The sequence below is a fragment of the Euphorbia lathyris genome, chromosome 4 (genome assembly GCF_963576675.1).
Source record: "Euphorbia lathyris chromosome 4, ddEupLath1.1, whole genome shotgun sequence".
Classification (NCBI taxonomy): domain Eukaryota; kingdom Viridiplantae; phylum Streptophyta; class Magnoliopsida; order Malpighiales; family Euphorbiaceae; genus Euphorbia; species Euphorbia lathyris.
Window position 1 is genome coordinate 12,096,838 of NC_088913.1, and position 19,726 is coordinate 12,116,563.

At 37.3% G+C, this 19,726-nt stretch overlaps 1 pseudogene; it reads right to left on the reverse strand.

The window, feature by feature from the left end:
- LOC136226872 (cyclase-like protein 2) overlaps positions 1-13,233 on the reverse strand; it is a 54,544-nt pseudogene extending 41,311 nt beyond the window's left edge.
- Between the last annotated feature and the right edge of the window lie 6,493 nt (positions 13,234-19,726).

Sequence of the window (19,726 nt, forward strand, 5' to 3'; positions counted from 1 at the left end):
TCAAATGGGCTTCACTTGGAAAAATTAACTTTTGGGCCTAAATGTGTTTATTGATGTAATTATAATAGTTAGAGAGTCCATTAAATAAGTGGGGAAAATAAGTCACAAAAAGAGAGTTTTCAATTAAATTATTTAAGCTAATGAGCTTCTTAGATCTCTAATGTAGATAAATAGAGTCATTTTGGTTGATATTTCAAATCATCTTCAAAACACCACGTTTTAAAACCTTAATCTGTTCCAAAGGCGGATTAAAGGATCATTGTAATTAAAATCGTTTTCATTGTAAATAAGGAGTTGTGAATCGTTTTCTTAAAGGATTTGTACAAAATGAAAGTGACTTGTATGTTTAACCACGTTTTCTCATTAAAGGTTTTTATCTCAAACGTTTTCAAATGTGCGAGTCGTTCCAACGGCGATTCGAGTGAACTTCATCAAACGGGGTTTTGAAACGCACCCTAATCGTTCCAACGGCGATTAAGGTGCGAACCATGTAAATAAATCCGTTTTGGGGAAATAAGTTAATGTAGAATAAGCACACGACATAATATTTAATACGGTTGTAAATAAACCACTTCTTTCTTCCCCCTCTCTGTGTATGTATAAACATAAATGGGTGATTCTTTACTGATGTGGCTTTTCAATATCATATGCTCAAAACGGTTTCTAAAAAGAGAAAGAAAAGGGTTTCAAATGAATTTTAAACTTAAAGAAGTATACGATTAGTCCGTTATCGCCTAACATGCTGAGTAGGAGGCCGGTGGTTCATAACCGGGCGATGTCGGGGTGCCTAGTAGCCTTTCTCCGGAAAGGAGCTAGCCTTCTCGGCTCGTACCTAAGTTTCCCGAACCCACACCGGTCTCCCGCAAGGGATCGGTGTTCATTTTCTCATTCGTGGGTGGCGACTCTTCCATATCTCCGAGCTCCGGTCCTGCCGAGCAGCTTGATTCCACGATTGGTTGCTTTCGGCGCCAATCACCGCTTACGTCGCCATGAGGTTGTCCACCCCCCGGTCCGCCCGGGAGATTAGGCCGCGGCACCTCGTCTAACATCGCTTAGGTTGTTCTTTTTAGATCGTGAGTCGTATCAATGTACCAAGTATGTCATTCCCACCACTCAGGTCGCTACCCCTCCAATGTATCTACACGTCACGGATATCATCGGGGTACACTCTCATTTACCTAGCGTCCTAGGGAATTCTACTTATCATGAGGGTCGTCTCACAAGTGTCAGTCGTGTCAAGCGTCATTCAACATTGTACATCTTATAAAGCATTGCAAGGTAAACTTGTAGGATTCATACTAATGTGTGTATAACAGTTGAAATGGTTTCAGGCATCGGCACTTCCAAACAGGTAAGTTAGCACAAACGATCAAAGTACTCCGATCCTCTCTCTTTCCTTGTTAGAAACCCAACTCATGGCCCAGTCCAGCAATTCAAACCACAATCTTGAGAGCCGTGTGCAAGGGGCTTTAGCCAAATACATCTTTTCTGATGAGTTCAAACGTGCTCCTAATGATCCGGAGAATACTAAGCATAAGGGGGTTGAAAATTCCCAAGAGATGATAGGAGATTTCAATCTCAGAGCAGAAATCGAGCGAGTTCTTCCCGATATCCTTGCTTCAGATGAATTCAAGATAGAGCTGAAAAGGTTGGTCAGGGAGGTCCTAAGCGAGTCACTGGTTGTGGAGATCCCGAAAGCCGTTGTGGAGAAACCTATTTTCCAGCTCGCGTCACAAGTTAATCCACAAACATTCACTCCACCAAGGGTAGTCTCACACCATATTTCACGAACACAACAAGATCCACATCATTGGGGACATGGGATTACCAGGGTTGTTCGCCCTCCGTCGCCCACTCAGTATAGAAGGGAGGAAAGGGAATTCTCCACTTTCACCCAACCCTTGTTTGAAGTTTTGGAGGGTCTACGAATGCGTGACATACTTCACCCTCTACCAGCCATGGGAGGTCAAACCACTGAATTAGTCAAACGCGGGGGCTACTGCCACTTCCACCAGAAATATGGTCACGAAACAAACACTTGCATGAGGTTGAAACATGAAATCCAAGATCTCATCGAAGCTGGAAAGATAAGTGATCCAGATCTTTCTCAACAGATGAAGCCTTCGACTTGTTCCTTGAATGGCGAAGTCTACAACGGATCAGGATAATCTAAAGAAGAAGTTCCCGAGATTGAGGACACCTATGAAGTGAGAGAATCTGAAGCTTCTTGAAATAGCATGAGAGAGAGGAGTACACTTGTAGTCTTTATCCTTGTCTTTTATTTTTATCTTTTATTCCACAAGAGGTTATTAACCTCCTTTTGAATTCAATGAAATTTCGTTTCCGCAAATTTATCCTAAACATACGTACTTACATTTGATATCTACTCAATTGAGATATTCCCGCTTCTATCACGGCACGGACATAAGCTCTAGAATATACTTATTGCTCAGTACTTAACCACTGAAGAGAGAAAATTAAAAGAGTAAAAAAAAAACAAAAAATCATGAGAAACGATTCCCTGACTCTACGATGATAAGTCGGGCGTAGACCCATCAAACGAAGGGTTCTCACCGGCTTTTGCTAGAAAGAAGATTGAGCAACAATTAATAAAGTCCAAAAGAACAAGTGCATGAGTGCACCATTCAGAACAAGAAGGGGGCAACTAACCTATCAACGATAAAGGACCCTGCTCCAGGATCAATGAAAAGGTTCAGATCTATGATGACAAAAAAAAAAAAAAAAAAAAGGCCAATGCTGAAAAGGCTCAGTGGCAAAGTCAAGCCAATCAGAAGTAAGAGAAAATTATCAAGTAGACGTAACTAGCCGAGGGGCGTCAAGGGGACAAGAGTGGTTGACATTGCCCAGCAAATGGGTGATCAAATGTATGAGAAAAGCTCACTTTAACGAAGAAAGATCAAATGCGTAGGCGAATGAAGCTAAAGGCGGCGACAAAGTTTAGAACTTTAATCAATCTCGAGGGAACCGGGGAATCCTTCTCATAAAAAAAAGAAAGAAATTCCGGATAGGTTGAAAACCCGTAAAGGGCGGCCTATGCAACAATAAGGGACATCCCAGTGGGTGAAAACTCGAAAGGGCACTCATTTGAAAATTTCGGGATAGCAAAAGGAGAGGATTAAAATAACTGAGATATGAAAACCCGAAAGGGCATACTTTAGTGACAGTGGTTAATGAACTGAGCAATGAACAATTCAATTCATGCTTGCCAAGTGCTTTATTTAAGCTAGACGGTTGCATTTGCAATGAAAACACCCGCATCAATAGACACCTCATCTCAACTAAAGTCGCCTTGACACCCATGAACCGATCCAAAATCCAAAAAAAAAAACTAAAAAAAAAAAAAAAAAAAAAACTATTCCTCTCCCCCATGCTCCATGAAGTCTGGTTCCTCCGCTCCTATGTTGTCCTCTCAAGGGTCAAATTTCGACCAAAGCGTCTCTCTTCCATAGCTACTCCCAACGGCAGCATCCCTAGTCTGGCGTACATGAAATCTCGCCTCGAGTTGGCAGGGGCATACACCCGCATCAACTTCTAACCTACACCAAGACGGTAACTTTAATCGGGGGCACGGCCCTACAATCAGATCAACGTCCATCTCACTCCGGAAGCTTCTCCATTAACGAATGCATCGGGCATGAACTCATCGTCAAATGATTAGCATAGAAATGGCCCGTGGATATAAAACCCCATGTCCTATCCGGTATCATTCACATTCACAATCAAAAAAATAAAAAAAAATTGAACAAAAAAGAGTTGGATTGAAAACCTCAAAAGAGGCGATCCAAGCAAAAGGAGAGATAGAGAAAATCAGGGAGATATAGAAAAGATGAATTGAAAACCCCTAGGGGCAGTTCATGCAAAAGGGGAGATAGAGAACATCGGAGAGATCCCGTTGAGTTGAAAACCCGAAAAGGGCAGCTCAGGCAAAAATTAGGGGAAAATGAATACGTCAAACTCTGGTTAAGAGCGAGAGCCCCTTTGACACAAGCTCATCAAGACCAAATCCTCATCCTTACAACCCTTGGTTTCAAACTTAACCTCACCCTCATCCTCACACTCCTTGGGGACAGCCCGAAACATCATTTCTCGATCTGAAGCTACGAAAATCCTCCAAGCCTATGAAAAGGGAATCCATCCGAGCATCTCATCCACATGTACATAGTTTGCATTCCCACATGTCCATGCATCCATATAAAGTAAAACACATAGGCCACACGTATGCACATTCAAACACACGCACGGTCACCTGCATACGCACATATAAGGGTTTACATGCATCCATAGATTAGGCTACATCCGCCCATCTATATGCATCACTACATACCTCCCCTTGACACAAGATCATCAAAACCAAATCCTCATCCTTGCAACCCTTGGTTTCAAACTTATCCTCACCCTCATCCTTGCACACTTTAGGGATGGCCTGAAGCATCATTTCTCGATCTGAAGCTACCGAAATCCTCCAGCCTATGAAAAAGGAATCCATTCGACCATCTCATCCACACATACATAGTTTGCATACACACATGTCCATACATCCGCATAAAGCAAAACGCATAAGCCACACTTATGCACATTCAAACACATGCACAGTCACCTGCACACACACACATAGTTGCTTACACGCATCCATAGACTACGCTACATTCACCCCATCTATATGCATCACTACACACCTGCGGTCGATTTAGAGACCAGGGTTGCTTTTGAGCCATTTTACCCACGGTCGTGGACCAGGGTTGCTTTTGAGCCATTTTACTCACGGTCGTGGACCAGGATTGCTTTTGAGCCATTTTACCCGCGGTCATGGACTAGGGTTGCTTTCGAGCCACTTACCCGCGGTCGTGGACTAGGGTTGCTATTGAGCCTTTTTGCCTGCGGTCGATTTAGAGATCAGGGTTGCTTTTGAGCCATTTTACCCGCGGTCGTGGACCAGGGTTGCTATTGAGCCTTTTTGCCTGCGGTCGATTTAGAGACCAGGGTTGCTTTTGAGCCATTTTACCCGCGGTCATGGACCAGGGTTGCTTTTGAGCCACTTACCCGCGGTCGTGGACTAGGGTTGCTATTGAGCCATTTTGCCTGTGGTCGATTTAGAGACCAGGGTTGCTTTTGAGCCATTCTGCCTACGGTCGATTTAGAGACTAGGGTTGCTATTGAGCCATTTTACCAGCAGTCGATTTAGAGACTAGGTTCCCCAAAAAGAGCGTCTGTTCGCGACCGATTTAAAGGCAAAGACGGGACAAACCAGACAAAGATCGAAGACAAGGTCGGAGGTATTCTTCCTCCTACTCTTCACGTGTCTTTTACTTTCATATGTTTTGCATTGCATATGTTATGTTAGCAAAAAAAAACGTTTTCAAAACACACACATCACTGTCAAAATAGAAAAGTAGGGGCAACTGTAGACACCGAGTCGGAGGACCTGTGACGAAAACCTGAAAACAAGACGGTTGAAGCGATTGATTCCGAAAGTTTCAAAAATAATAAAATAAATAAGTTACAGTCGGTCGCTGTTGTCGATCGGATAGCTCGTGAATGCTTAACGGCACTGTGCGAGTGCTTAGCGGCGGCCGGCGTGCATTCAACAACAGTCGGACGCACGCTCGACGACGCAAAGCACGCGCTCGACGTCTGTCGGACGCACGCACCCAACCATGAATAGTACGCGCTCGGTGTCCGAGCAAGGCACGAGCTTGGCGGCACGGGACGCGCGCTCGTCGGCCACGGGACGTGTGCAACCGGCAGCGCGGAACACGCGTGAACGCCCGACGACGCGGAACGCGAGTTCGACGATCGCGGGGCGTGGACGCCCGACGGCGCGAGGCGCGCCTCGGCGGCCGTTGAGCGAGTGCCCAATCGCGTTGGGCGGAAGCCCAAAGGTAGGGGGGCGCGAGCGCCCAACCGCGTCGGGCGGACGCCCAACGGCAGTTGGGCGCGCGCGCCCAACAATCCGCCCAACAATGTTGGGCGGTAGCCCAACGTGATGTTGGGCGGCCGCCCAACAAGCCTTGGGCGGCCGCCCAACGACTTTGGGCGACGCCCAATTTTGCTCGGGCGTCGCCCAAAGTTTCCGGGACCCGTTTCCCTATATAAGGGGCACGGATCCCAATGCAAAGGAGAGGGAAATTTTGGGAGCTTTCTCACTCTAAACATTTTTAGAGAGAGAAAGTCAATTTTTTGGAGAAAATATTTTTTTTTTCAAAAAAATCCAAATTTTCCAAAGTTAAATTTTTACTAAAAAAACACAAAAAAAACGGAAAATCACGACTCGTGGAATCAATCGGCTTCAACTGTCAGATACCGAATTTAAGGTATTATCCGAGGACTAGACTCTTTTATTTATTCTCTTCTTCTATTTATTTTTTTATGTTATAGTTTCTTTATTTGATTAGTTATTTATTTTATCACGTTTTATTTAATTAGCGTATTTATTTAATTTTCGTTTCGTGTTGAATAAAATTCGGTTTTGTTTTAAAATAGAAAACCTCGTTTTGATATCCCAATACGAACCGTGATCCGATAAAAAGGTAGTTCGGGTATCGAAAAACATTGAAATTATAAGTTTCTAATTTAAAAGAAATTTCCAAATAATGTTTTAAAATAAAAACATCGTTTTAGGAACTTCCGTTATTGACTATGATCCATTTTTGGTAGTTCGAAAATCCAAAACGATTGAATTAGATTTAATTTAAATCTTCTGAATAAATCTGGAAACAATTAGAGTGCTGCTGTAATTTGCCATTTCTGTCACTAATTGCTGTTTACCTACGGATGTTCCGTCGGTAAATCTGCCAAAACGCAAAAAATGCCATTTCAGTCCCTTTTTCTCAACTTCTAAGCTTTTAATCCTTAATATATATATGTATAGTTATGTAATATATGTGTTTCAAACTATTTTAGATGTTTAGTGTATATAATTATTTAGGATGTTTGTATATCATTCTTTATTTAATTTTTAAAACATAAGTATATGTATATATTTGTTCTTTTATTCATTTGAGTTATATTAGATCCTATTTTGAAGATTATTTACTTGGGCATTTTGGGAAATAATCAATAGATATTAGTATATGCTATTTTTTTGATATTTAAAACTATAATAGTTATGTATATATGTAGTTTTGGGATATTTGGGTTATTTTATTGGTTATTGAATGAAATTATTTTGGGTAAATGTTATGTTCTTATTTATGAAATTTATTTACTATTTTCACATCTTTAAAGTATAAATGTATTTTATCTAATATTTTCATATATGTATTATATAGTTTCCTTTTATTAACTTTTATTTTCATATTCTCTTTTTGATTTAAATGTATATATATATGCTAGAATTACTTTCTTTATTCTTTTGGATCATTCATGGGTCCATGTTTCAAATGGACTTTATTTGATTATGAATCTTGCTTTAAATGGGTTTATTATTGTAATTATAATAGGTAGAGAGAGTCCATTAAATAAGAGGGGAAAATAAATCAAAAGAAAGAGAGTTTTCAATTTGATTATTTAAACTAATGAATTTTTAGAGGTTCCTAATGTAAATACATGGAGTTGTTTTTTTGTTAATATTTCAAATCGTTTCCAAAACACCACGTTTTAAATCCTTAATCCGTTCCAAAGGCGGATTAAGTGAACAGGGTAATTAAAATCGCTTTCCTTGTGAATAATAGAGTTTTTGAATCATTTTCTTAAAGGATTTGTACAAAATAAAGTTGACTTGTATGTTTAACCACGTTTTCTTAACTAAAGATTTTTGTCTCAAACGTTTCCAAAGCACTTGAGTCGTTCCAACGGCAGGTAATCAACCATAAGAAGTTCCCAAGACATCTCTCAAAAAATGCGAAAAGAAAATTAAGAAAAAGAGAGGCAGACAAAAGAAATAGTCAAAGGGAATCATCCAGCATTAGCCCTAGTGACGCAAAAGAAAAAAGCAAAAACCAAGAAAAGAGCATCCAAATCCGTGTGGGGAATTTCATCATCCAGACAGATTGTGCAACCACCTCTTTGACCTTACCTTCAAATTTTAGAGGTGAAGGCACTAAGAAGGAAGCCCCTAAGCTCGAGCACAAAGAGCGAGAAGATCCAACACCGAAGGCGTCCGTCGAAGACGCCATGAGGAGGGTTTACTTTGACAAGCCCACTCCAAGGATGACTCGCCACAATAAACCTTTATACGTTAAGGCTCATATAGATGCCAAGACAATATCCAGAGTGCTCATCGACAATGGATCAGCTGTTAACATCATGCCAATGAAGACGGTCTTGGCCCTAGGCAAATCGGAGGAAGACATAATCTCATCAGAGGCATCAGTTTCAGCCTTCACGGGAGAAATCACGAAGACATACGGTGTCCTACCTTTGGAGCTCACCATTGGCTCTCACACCATCACGGTTGCTTTCTTCGTAGTAAATTCAACTGCAAGCTATCAAGCGCTTTTAGGAAGGGATTGGATTCACTCCAACTCATGCATCCCAACATCTTTGCACCAACTCCTTCTATTTTGGAAAGGAGAGGACGTGGAAGTTGTCCGGACAAACGAGAAACCATTCAAAACCTACTCAAACGGAGTCGAAGCCTCCAAGAGATTGATGCAATTGGTATAACAAAAATAAAACAAAAAATAAAAGGAATTTTCACCAAAAAAAAATAAAAAAATAAAAAATAATAAAAAAAAGGTTCAAAAAATCCTAAATACATTCTTTTGTGTACAAATTTTCAATTCTAGTCAATTTATACACAAAAGAGGGGGGCAATTGTTGGCCCAAAATAAAATAAATTTTATTTTATGTATATAGAAAGCTTATGTTTAATTTAGGGTATAGTTTCTATTTTTTTCTAGAAAATAATGAAAAATACACTTGTAAACTAACCGCCAACCGATGAGAAAGTCCGGCACTACGCAGGGCGTGTCTTCCAATACGCGGGGCGTAGATCAAGCAACCAGAGAAGGTCTGCTTCAGAGGCTCCAATACGCGGGACGTAACCTCAGGGACGCCAGCGTAAAACTTGGCAACAAGGCGTTTCGAGATCAGAAGCTCCAACACGCCGGGCGTCCATTCTCATACGCAGGACATACTTCCTTACGCGAGATGTAATGCCAAGTACGCCACGCGTATGCACCATCAACAAAACGCGCCAACTCTAGAAGCTGCACTATGCGGGGCGTAATCAACATTACGCGAGGCGTAACCAAGAATACGTGGGGCGTATCGTCTCTTCCGGCAGTAGTTGGAAGGAGTCAACATCAGTTTGTGGAAGTTGAGGTAGTGGGATGATGTGGCATTGGTGGTTAGTGGTAGTTGGAGGAAGTTGAGGAAGTTAAGTTAGTTGGTTAGAGTTAGTTGGAGTTAGTTGAGTTAGTTGGTGAATAATTACCAAAATACCACTCAATAATTACCAAAATGCCACTCCAAAATACTATAAATAGACCCCCTCCCCTTCATTAAAAATCACACTCAACACACAACAAAACCCCTCTCTCAAGCTCCAATGCTTAATCCTTAGTTTTGCTCTTTAGTTCTTAAGTTCTTTCGTTCTTAGTTCTTCAAGTTCTTCCTTTCGTTCTTCATTTTTCGTAGCTTCAGTCCCTCCTTTAGCTTCCTTTAGCTTCAATTCAAGTTCCAAAAGCCTCTTTTCAACTTTCTCGACTCAAATTAGCGTTTCAAAGTCGTTACTCTGCTCAAGTTTTCAATTAGAATTTCCTTTCTAAAATAATTTTCCAGATTCGTCCATCCTTTTTCAAAGCCCAATTCTGTCCATTTAACGTTATTTTTTGCCTTCGATCCCTTCGACAAAGTTGTTCCTAACGTCCTGAATTTCGATCTAGCCTTTTGATTCACTCAATTCCGTGTCCAGAAACTCCGTTTACAAGCTGATCTTTGTACCCCAAATTCTTTTAGCTATTCTGCCCAGAATTTCCCAGATTCGACTAGTTGTTTTCAAAGCCAGATTCCGTCCATTTAGAATCCGTTTTAGCCTTCGATCCCTCATAGAAAGTTGTTCCTAACCTCCCGAAGTTCAATTTACACTATTTATTTGTCCAATTCCGTATTCTTAAGCACTCCAACCAACCTCCCCAAAGTCAAGGTTTAAATCTGCCCCATTTGCCTACCAACGTTTAGTCATTGCACAAAGCACATACCGTACGGGCCCGACCGGTTGCAGCTCTCCGAGGACCTCGCACCTACACCAAAATTCAACTTCAATCCGAGATAGCTATTGTGGCTCCGAGTTTGTTGTTGAATTTCAATTTATTTTATCGCATTTCAATTCTTTGTATTGATTTGTTTGTTCCAATTCAATTGATTACCTATATGTTTAATATAGAGATTTCTCAATTGTAATTTAATTCATTTCCAATTTCATGTTTCAAACATTTATTCATCAATAAAATACCAATTTTCACCAAATCTTGTGTCAATTTCGCATCTTTCAATTTCTTTATTTTTCACGTCTTCAATTTATTCGCATTAGCTTAAATAAAACAATTTATCTAGCAAAGTTTCTATTACGGCGCTAGAGACCCAAGAGGGACTTTTTCAATCCTTGCGTCCCTCGCCAATCGTTTCGTTTAGAATTCAAGTTTTGGCACGCAAATCCATAAACTTAACCCACTTTAATAATTGAGAAATAATTTCTCTGGCACGCCCGCACCCTAACCACACGTGACAAGGTTGAAATTAGCATATTTCAAAAATATCGCTAACACATACATAATAATCCAATCTAAAAACTTGCTTAAAAGAAAAAAACTAAACTAAACTTTAAATTTTATAAATACTGAATCTTTCATTAATAGTTCCGTTAGCTAGACCGTTAGATGTAAAAATTAAAGATCAAAAGTTTAATTAAGAAATTTTATTAGAATCAGGGTTTAATCAAGAAAAATCATAAAGATTGGGGGCTTAAGAATGATTTTTAAAGTTTAAGGTTTAATCTGAAAAAAAATAAAGGGTTAATTACTAATTTAGTCCATTTGAAAGGATCCATTAACATATTTGACACACTTCCATTTCATCTTATTAAATTAGACGCTTTCATCACTTTGGACAAGAATACCCTTATTTCAATTCACCTTCTTCCTCAGACTCTCAAACGTCTTCTTCGCCATCCCAAACTAAAATAGAAAAAAGTCAAAGAGAGTCATAGCCAAAACCAAAAGTAGAGATGAAATATTTGTATGGATGTCCTTTGAATTTTGTGATCTCATGTATATGTGTGATGAGTTCAATTTCGTTAGCGATTTTGAGATTAGTAGAGATCAGAGGGAAGCATTTATTGAAGTATTCTAAATTTTGGAAAGGAAACACAAAACAGATGAAGCTTTCCAGTAGAATGGTATGTTTTTAGCTTATACGTCTCCTTTTCTCGTTGGTCTTACCTCTTTCTTCATCTGCAACGGTATCGTTTCAATTTCCTCCATTTTTATCGCATTGCGACGTTTCGTCACAGATACGACAACTGTTTTTTGCAGATACGATAAATTTCGTCGCAAAAGCGACAGGAGCAACTATCGATGCGACAAAAATGAAGAAAATCGGAACGGGTTGACGAGAAAACATTCAACTAACCAACTGTGTATTTGAATAATGTGTATGTAAAATAAAGAAAGAATACTTACATGAACTTGAATAATGTGTGAATATGCTTCGATCTTGGGTTGAATTATTAAATTTTGTTGTAAGAATTTGAAAGAAATGAAAATTAAAAGAGAAGGTCGGAGGAGGTTATGATAATTTTATCCATAATGGATGAAAATGTCTAATTTGGTAAATGAAAACGAAGTGTATTAAATATATTAATGGACCTCTCAAATGGGCTAGATTGGTAATTAGCCCGAAAATAAATGATATAGATGCCTCAATTCTTACACCTAAAACATATATTCTCCTTGTACTTGGCTTAAAACATCAATGACTTTTTAAAAGTTACAGATCACTTCTTATTCTTGTCCGATTGCATTTAACAATTTTATGTTTCTCAATAGAATTTGTTTGGATGTAAAAACTTGGAAACACGGTCCAACACATGTCAAAATGTTCGCCACGTGTTAAAAAGAAAATGTTAAATAAACAAATAATTAAGAACTTTTGAAAAATTTTATTAATTGATTAGTATTAAATGCAACTAGACAAGAATATAAATTATTTAAAACTTTTAAAATTCAGAAACATATGAAGTTTTGGGTTAAATATATGGGAAATAAATATATTAAGACCTTGTTTGACAAATATTTGTTAACCGGTAGCTGTTGTTAGCTGATTTGACTAACTGATTGTGTAAACTTGTTTGGTAAAACTTAACTAGGATTAAATGGTAGTTATTAGGGGTAAAAATGATATTCAAAAGTGGTGGAGCAATACATAATTGAAAAAGCTCGTAAAACCAGCTTTTTGAAAATTAGCTTTTTGGACCAATAAGCTTTTCCAAATCTTTCTTTACCAAACACCAGTATTAAATGTGTGACTAATCAAAACGTTTAAAGTAGCTCAAACCTCTAATTTTACCCCAAAACATTCTTTACCAAACATGGTTAAGGAGATGCTTGTTTGCACTTTTTCATACTTCTGTTTGCATTTTCAAAATAGAGAGTTTTAGGTTTTTGGTTAGGGGCGTTTTATTTTCCTTTTACACCTGAAAAGTAGTATTTTATAAAATCATGGAATCCCGCTTTTTGGAAAAGCAGTTTTTTCCAACCATAAACTGTAACAACAAACAGTATGTAAAGCAAACGGACTTTAAGTCTTAATGATGTGTTTAGTTAAAAAGCTCCTAATCGGTCCAACCAAAAACTTAAGAAAACAAGGTATAATTACCATTGAGGACCTTCAAATCAAGAGAATCAACATCATACCCAGCTTCAAAATAAGACTGATAAAAATGGCTAGGAGCATCAACATGAGTCCCTGCATGCGTACTCAATGTTATGTTTGAAACATTAGCTAAGGAACCATTCTTTATGCTTTGAATTTGCCAAATGAACTGTCCAATTCCTTCCTTTGACTCAAACCTAGGCAACTCTTCAACATATCCATGACTTATGTCATAGATTTTTCCGTTCTCCAGCTCGCCGGTGCCCCAGCCACCACCATAGACCACGGTGGCTAGAGTGAAAAGAACTAGTATAATTGAGGTTTGGTGGTGATGATCCATCCCCTATTTTTTGAAAGATGTGAAAATTGGGTAAGTGGATGGATGGTACTTTATAGGGATTGATTTGGAGGCCATCTAATCATGTCAAAGATTTTGAAACTTAATACTTAACATTGTGCTGCTAAATAGCATCACCAAATTATTTATTACCGTCCTCATTTGGACTTTGGACTTTTTGATCATTCTCATAATTTTGATCAAAAACTAAAAAAAATTTCTTCAAAATCCTAAACCCGAACAACAATAATTAAAATTATGAAAATAACCCCGGAAATGGATGATTACGAGTCGGAAACATTAAAATTTACGTTTTTTATCAAAGAACTCATGAAAATAATACATATTTTTTTATGACGATTATGCATTTTTCATCACAAAAAATTGGAGAATTTTACATTTTTCGTCACAAAAAATTAAACGATTTAGTATTTTTCATCACTAAAAAATTTACAATTTTGCACCGGTCAAAATTTGACCAAGGGGGATGCCGCACCACCCATAGCGGGGGCGGATGTTGCCACATCCGCATAGGCCAAATTTTGGCCAATTTTCTAAAAAAAAATCAGTTTTGAAAAAAAAAATTATGAAAATGACAAAATTGTCCAAATGGTGGCAGTGATAAATAATTTGGAGGCGGTAAATAGCAATACTCTACTTAGCATTTGGTGGAAAATCTACTCTCACCATTTCAATATCCTCTTCCACATCCTTTTCATAAAAAGTGGTTATCACTTAATTAAAATAATATATTTTATAAATTAGAAGGACTCACACATTAAAAATGGACGATTTTTTGTGAGATGAATATAGAAGGAGACACTGCGCAATGGGGATAATAAATTTTCTTTCTATATATTTCCCCTGTTATTAAAAAGATAAATAAAATCTTGACCTTATATAATGGCATGTGTTATGCTATTGTATTTTTCTATTTATTAGATGATATGTTTGGCTCTTAAATTAAAATTTTATTACATCTTTTTTGCCACTCTTCAATCCTTTTAATCGGCGCATCAAGCGCTCTTTGTCTTACATGGTCAAACCACCTTAGTGGATTTTCCTTTATTTTATTCTAAATAGATGTAACTCCTACTTTCGGCCTAATTATTTCTTCCCTTTATTATATTCACACTACTATATAAAGGAATAGGGGTAAAAAAAAATTGATTTTATGATTATTGGGGGTAGATTTGAAACATTGAGCCTAACATTTCAATATTTATTTTTTTTGAGAGGAGCCTTTTTGGATACTTCCCCACCCACCCACCTTTGGTCTATGTCTAATTGGTTAAGATTTCAATATTTATAAAGTATAAATGGTACTAAATCTCTCTTAATAATAATAAATCATCTTTTATAATTGTATATATATTTATGGAAAATTGTTTTCTTGTAGTAAAGATAAAAACATATAATATTAATTTGTAGGCTTATATTGTACTAAAAATAAAAGTAGGTTGGCCTACTTCATGACTTAGCTCTCTCCCAAAAATAGGCATATTGTGGAGTTATATTATAATTTCATATTTTCAAAGGTTTTTATTTTGACAACGAATGATTAATTAATTATATTTTAAACAAATTGAGAGATTATCGAGATATTTTAAACAAATTGAATGGGCTATCGGGATATTTTAAAAGTTCAGGTGGTCAATCAAGTATTTTGGACAAATGTAGGAGGCAAATGATATATTATGCATTTCATATTTATGGGATAAGATATAAATTTAGCCTTATGATTATTGACCAGGGGCGGATTTTGCATTGATGTAATTTTAAGCCTAGTATTTACCAGACGGTATAATTTCACGACTCATTAATGAAATATGAGTATTTTTATTGATGGGAGATGTGTTATTTTAGGCCTCATTGAGTTACCAGAACTCTAAAGGTTGAAATGTAGTCTAAACATGAAATTACATATGAAAAAAAATAATCCTTTTAAAAGGCATGAAACTCATCTTTCTTTAACGAGCTAAGGTACAAAAATACTCCTAGTGTTGGCAGTGAATAGTAGTTTTACCTTTAATCTAAAATAATAGCGATTTTACTCCTAACGTTGACAACTAAGAGCAATTTTACCTCTGACGTTAGCAAGTTTGGTCAATTTCAAACTTTATTTAAAAATACTAATATTTTATTTCCGATTCTACATTAGTTGCACATCAATTGGTTCTAAGAAAATAAATTTTGCGTTTTTTGTAATTTTAGAATAGATTTGGCGATATAATATTTTTTAATTCGATGAAATATTTAGATTTTTAAGTTTCTTTTTCTCCAACAAATACATGCACAATATAATTTTTTAATTATTTTAAAAAAAATCACGTGTATACATATGCGTTTGATCTGTTACTAATGAGTGATAAAATAATGCACGTGTTTAGTGGAGATAACAAGATTTATTATTAGAAGTCAGTTTCGTAATAATGTTTGAAATTCATTAAACTTGTCAATGTTATAGGTAAAATTGCGTCATTTTAAACATTAGAAGTAAAATTACTTCTTAACACCAACATTAAGAGTGTTTTGTATATTATTCCTTTGTAAAAGGGTATCAAATTGCACGGTTTGTTAAACGTTAAACTTAATATTGCATTGTTTTATACTGAGATGTTAAACTTATAACTTATCTATATGTTTATTGTTTGAAATATTTAAAAAAAATACAAGAACAAGATACACATATCTATTGGCCAAGATAATCGTTACTACCTTTTTATACTTGATTATTTTGTATCACCAACTCCCTGAACTTGTCCATAAAATAGATTATCTTCCTGAACTTTATAACTGTCTCGCCAACTCCCCAGACTTGCTTATTCCGTAACAACTAAATACAAAAACCTATTAAACCTAAATTTTAAAAATACATCTTCATCTATTCGAGAGGTAATTTTTTCTCTTCTCCTACCTATCAACCTATTATAAGAGTTAGTGTTGCAGGATTGAGAGATCGAATAAATGAGGATTGCGAGTTAGTATTGTTGTTTTTGTATTGGGTAAATTACAAAACTAGGTCAAATGGGAGGCTCATTTATATAATTAGCCCATTTACTCAACCTACTACATATCTAAAATGTTTTTGTGTGACTTTCTCATAATACCCTTAATATTTACGTGTGTCTATCTCCCTCCCGTCTGACTTCGCAGATTCGACAATATGCGAAGCCTGAGAAGCTAATGTTTGGTTTACTTGATGAATTTAATTAGCATATGCGAAGCCTGCGAAGCTAATGTTTGGTTTACTTGATGAATTTAATTAGCATATGCGAAGCCTCGATGTGTTTTGAAGCTAATTCGCGAAGTGGTATATAACAAAAAATGCCAAACAACGACGGATTCTAACATTAAAATCATAACATTATCAAAATTTACAACAAGTTTGCCACAATAACAACATTAAAATCATAACATTATCAAAATTTACAACAAGATTGCCACAATAAACTCCTAACAAATCATTTCAAAGTCAACGTGACGAATCTGGACGGAAATTTCTCCCTCTACAAGAAGTCCAGACCTTTTGGGATGATAAATGGAAGTCCAGACCTTTTGGGATGGACGTGTCCCATGGTGCACACTAAGATTGGCACAATCTCACCTAACCAATCATTTCAAAGTGAATGTGCCAATCTTGAGGGAAATTTCTCCTTATACATGAAGGAAAGTCATCTCCCCTGCAGCCCAATACGCCGCCTTTCAGAAAGGGATGTTATGTAATCAACCACCTTCAGGAAAAATTAATCGTGTTAGGCAGGGAAAAAGACGATTTTGGCTTCGCGAAATGAGGATTAGCGCCTTATACATGAAGGAAAGTCATCTCCCCTGCAGCCCAATACGCCGCCTTCCAGAAAGGGATGTTATGTAATCAACCACCTTCAGGAAAAATTAATCGTGTTAGGCAGGGAAAAAGACGATTTTGGCTTCGCGAAATGAGGATTAGCGAAGCATGCGAATGTAAATGTGCAGGGGAAAGGATGATTTTACTTCGCGAATCGATGGTTTTGTGAAGTCTGCGAGGTCTAAAACGTGAAGATCTATGTCGCATATCGATGCTTTCGCGAAGTCTGCGAGTGAAATCATAAACTTTTCTACTCGCAGACTTCGCGAACTAATCGATTCGCGAAGTAGATCGACACGTTTCAGGCTCTTTCTCTTCACAGATCTTTGTGAAATCATCGACTACGCGAAGTGATTTCATGGAAAAACGCAGAAGAAACAGTAGATACTTACATTTTTCGCGCCTTTCACCCTTAAAAGCGACAATAACAATATGATAAACTGGGAAAAACGATGGAAATAACGTAGAATAACCATTTCTTTGATGGTAACAAGAAGAAAGAAACCAAGTAACGAGCAGGAACAGGAAGATGAAGAACCATGGTTTCATTTTCTAGGATTAGGAAGTTGCAGAATCAAGAAATGAAGAGAGAAAAAAGAGAAATACATTGTGATTTGGAGAAATGGTGCAGATTTCGTGCAATTTAAAGGAAGATATGAAGATCAAAAGTCTTGGAATCATTAATGGAGGAGCCAACAACCGTTTCGCGCACCCAAGGAGAAGAGGGGAGAGAACGTTCGCGTAAGGGGGAAGTGGGAAGGTTAGGGGTATTATGAGAAAGTCACACAAAATCAGTATAGATATGTAGTAGGTTGAGTAAATGGGTTAAATATGTAAATGGGCCTCCCATTTGACCTATTTTTATAATTTACCCTTTTGTATTTAGTTGTTACGGAATAAGCAAGTTTAGGGAGTTGGTGAGACACTTATAAAATTCAGGGAGCTAATCTACTTTTATGGATAAGTTCAGTGAGTTGGTGATACGAAATAATCAAGTTCAATGAGCTTGTGAGACATTTGCAAAGTTTAGAGAGTTAGTCTACTTTTATGGACAAGTTCAAAAAGCTGATGATGTATTGGACCTATAAAGTAAAAACACTACTTGAAGGAAGACTTGGGAAAACATGTAAATAGTAAAAAAAAATCCGATCTAAGGTGATAGAATCTTCCCTAAAAGGCTCCTCATTGGAGGAATTGGGCAAATCCGACGAGGGTATAAGTTCATTAGAGGAGTCCATTTCTAAGAGAAACAGAAAATAAAAAAGAAATTGATAGAAGAAACCTCTAAAAGAATACATAAATTGGAAACTTATCGAAGAAAAAATGAAAAGAAAATTGATTTGAAATTTAAAAAGAGGAAGACATTGTAGACAAAATGCATGGAATATGTAGTGAGAAAGAAGAGAAACGGCACAAACCCTTTTTTTTTATAGAGAGTGAGAAATTGAAAAGTTATATGAACGATTGCCTCATCACAACCTTACACTTGTCGTAACCACCTGCAACAAAGAGAGCCACGCTTCATTTAATGAGCATCCAAAAAGAGGCGAGGGAAACAAAGCTTCCTCTTTATAGACGTAAAAGGCTTTTTATTCTTATAAAGGGGGAATCTGATAACAAGTGAAAAGTCATTCTCCAAATATATCTTCTTGGAACTAGGCCTTGAGCGTTGCTTGAGCAGAGTCTTTCTAGGTTGAGTCTGTTAACCAAAGGAAGACCCGACTTATTGATGAAAATTAAGTAGGGGTGACTCATGTTATAAAAACTGAGTGTCTCGTATGAATGCTTACAAGGGAACTTTATACATGACGACCTCTTATTGGAGGATCGTGCTGTCCAATAAAGACTTGCCACCTTAAACGGTAATAACAGAAAGCATAGCATAATGTGTAACAACCTATAGATTCAAGATTTATAGATATCTACTAGGTATGCTGAAAAAACCTACCCTCGTTTCTTCTTCTTCCTTCTCTTTCTTTGAGATTGAAAAGTTACATTGGCATTAGAGCGCTTACATCAGTTAGCATGCAGCTCCTTCATTTTGCAGATTCAGGCGAGGCTTTTGAGGATCCAACTATTTGAATTTATACTTTATATCACCATCAACTCCAGTCAGGCATTGGCAAAAGATTATTGGGGAAGAACTTCAACTCCTCTAGGATGTTTACAAGCTAAAGGAAAGAGGAGACCCATTTTAACTATTGCAAGAAAATGCTAGACGGCTTTCCAGTTTGGAATCGGTGTGGCGTTCTTTAGAATGAAAGAACACCTCCAACTTTTGAATTCCTTAGTACTTGTTAGCCACTTCCAATATCTCTCCATCCGTTAATAGAAGGTTGGTCTTAGACCTTTGGGTTATTTTGCTTGGAGGAAATGGGTTTTGGAGCGGGTTTATTCATGATTTTAGTATCACTAAGAGTTAGGTCTTCAATGGTTCTATGATTTTTGGTTTGCGGGAGTTCTTCCTAACCAAATCTTTCATACACTAAAGAAAGGAGAGAGACGCTTACTGGCTGCAAAAACATGGTAAGAACTCTGGAAAAACTAAAATTTTCGACAAGAAGTAGAGATGAAAGAAGAACAAAAAAAATGTAAATGGAAATCCCTCCCCCCTTTATAGCTTATGACCCTAGGAAATCAAAATGACGACTTTGATATGCATCATAACAAATGGACCAATCAGAAAAAAAAAACCCTATTAAAGAGGC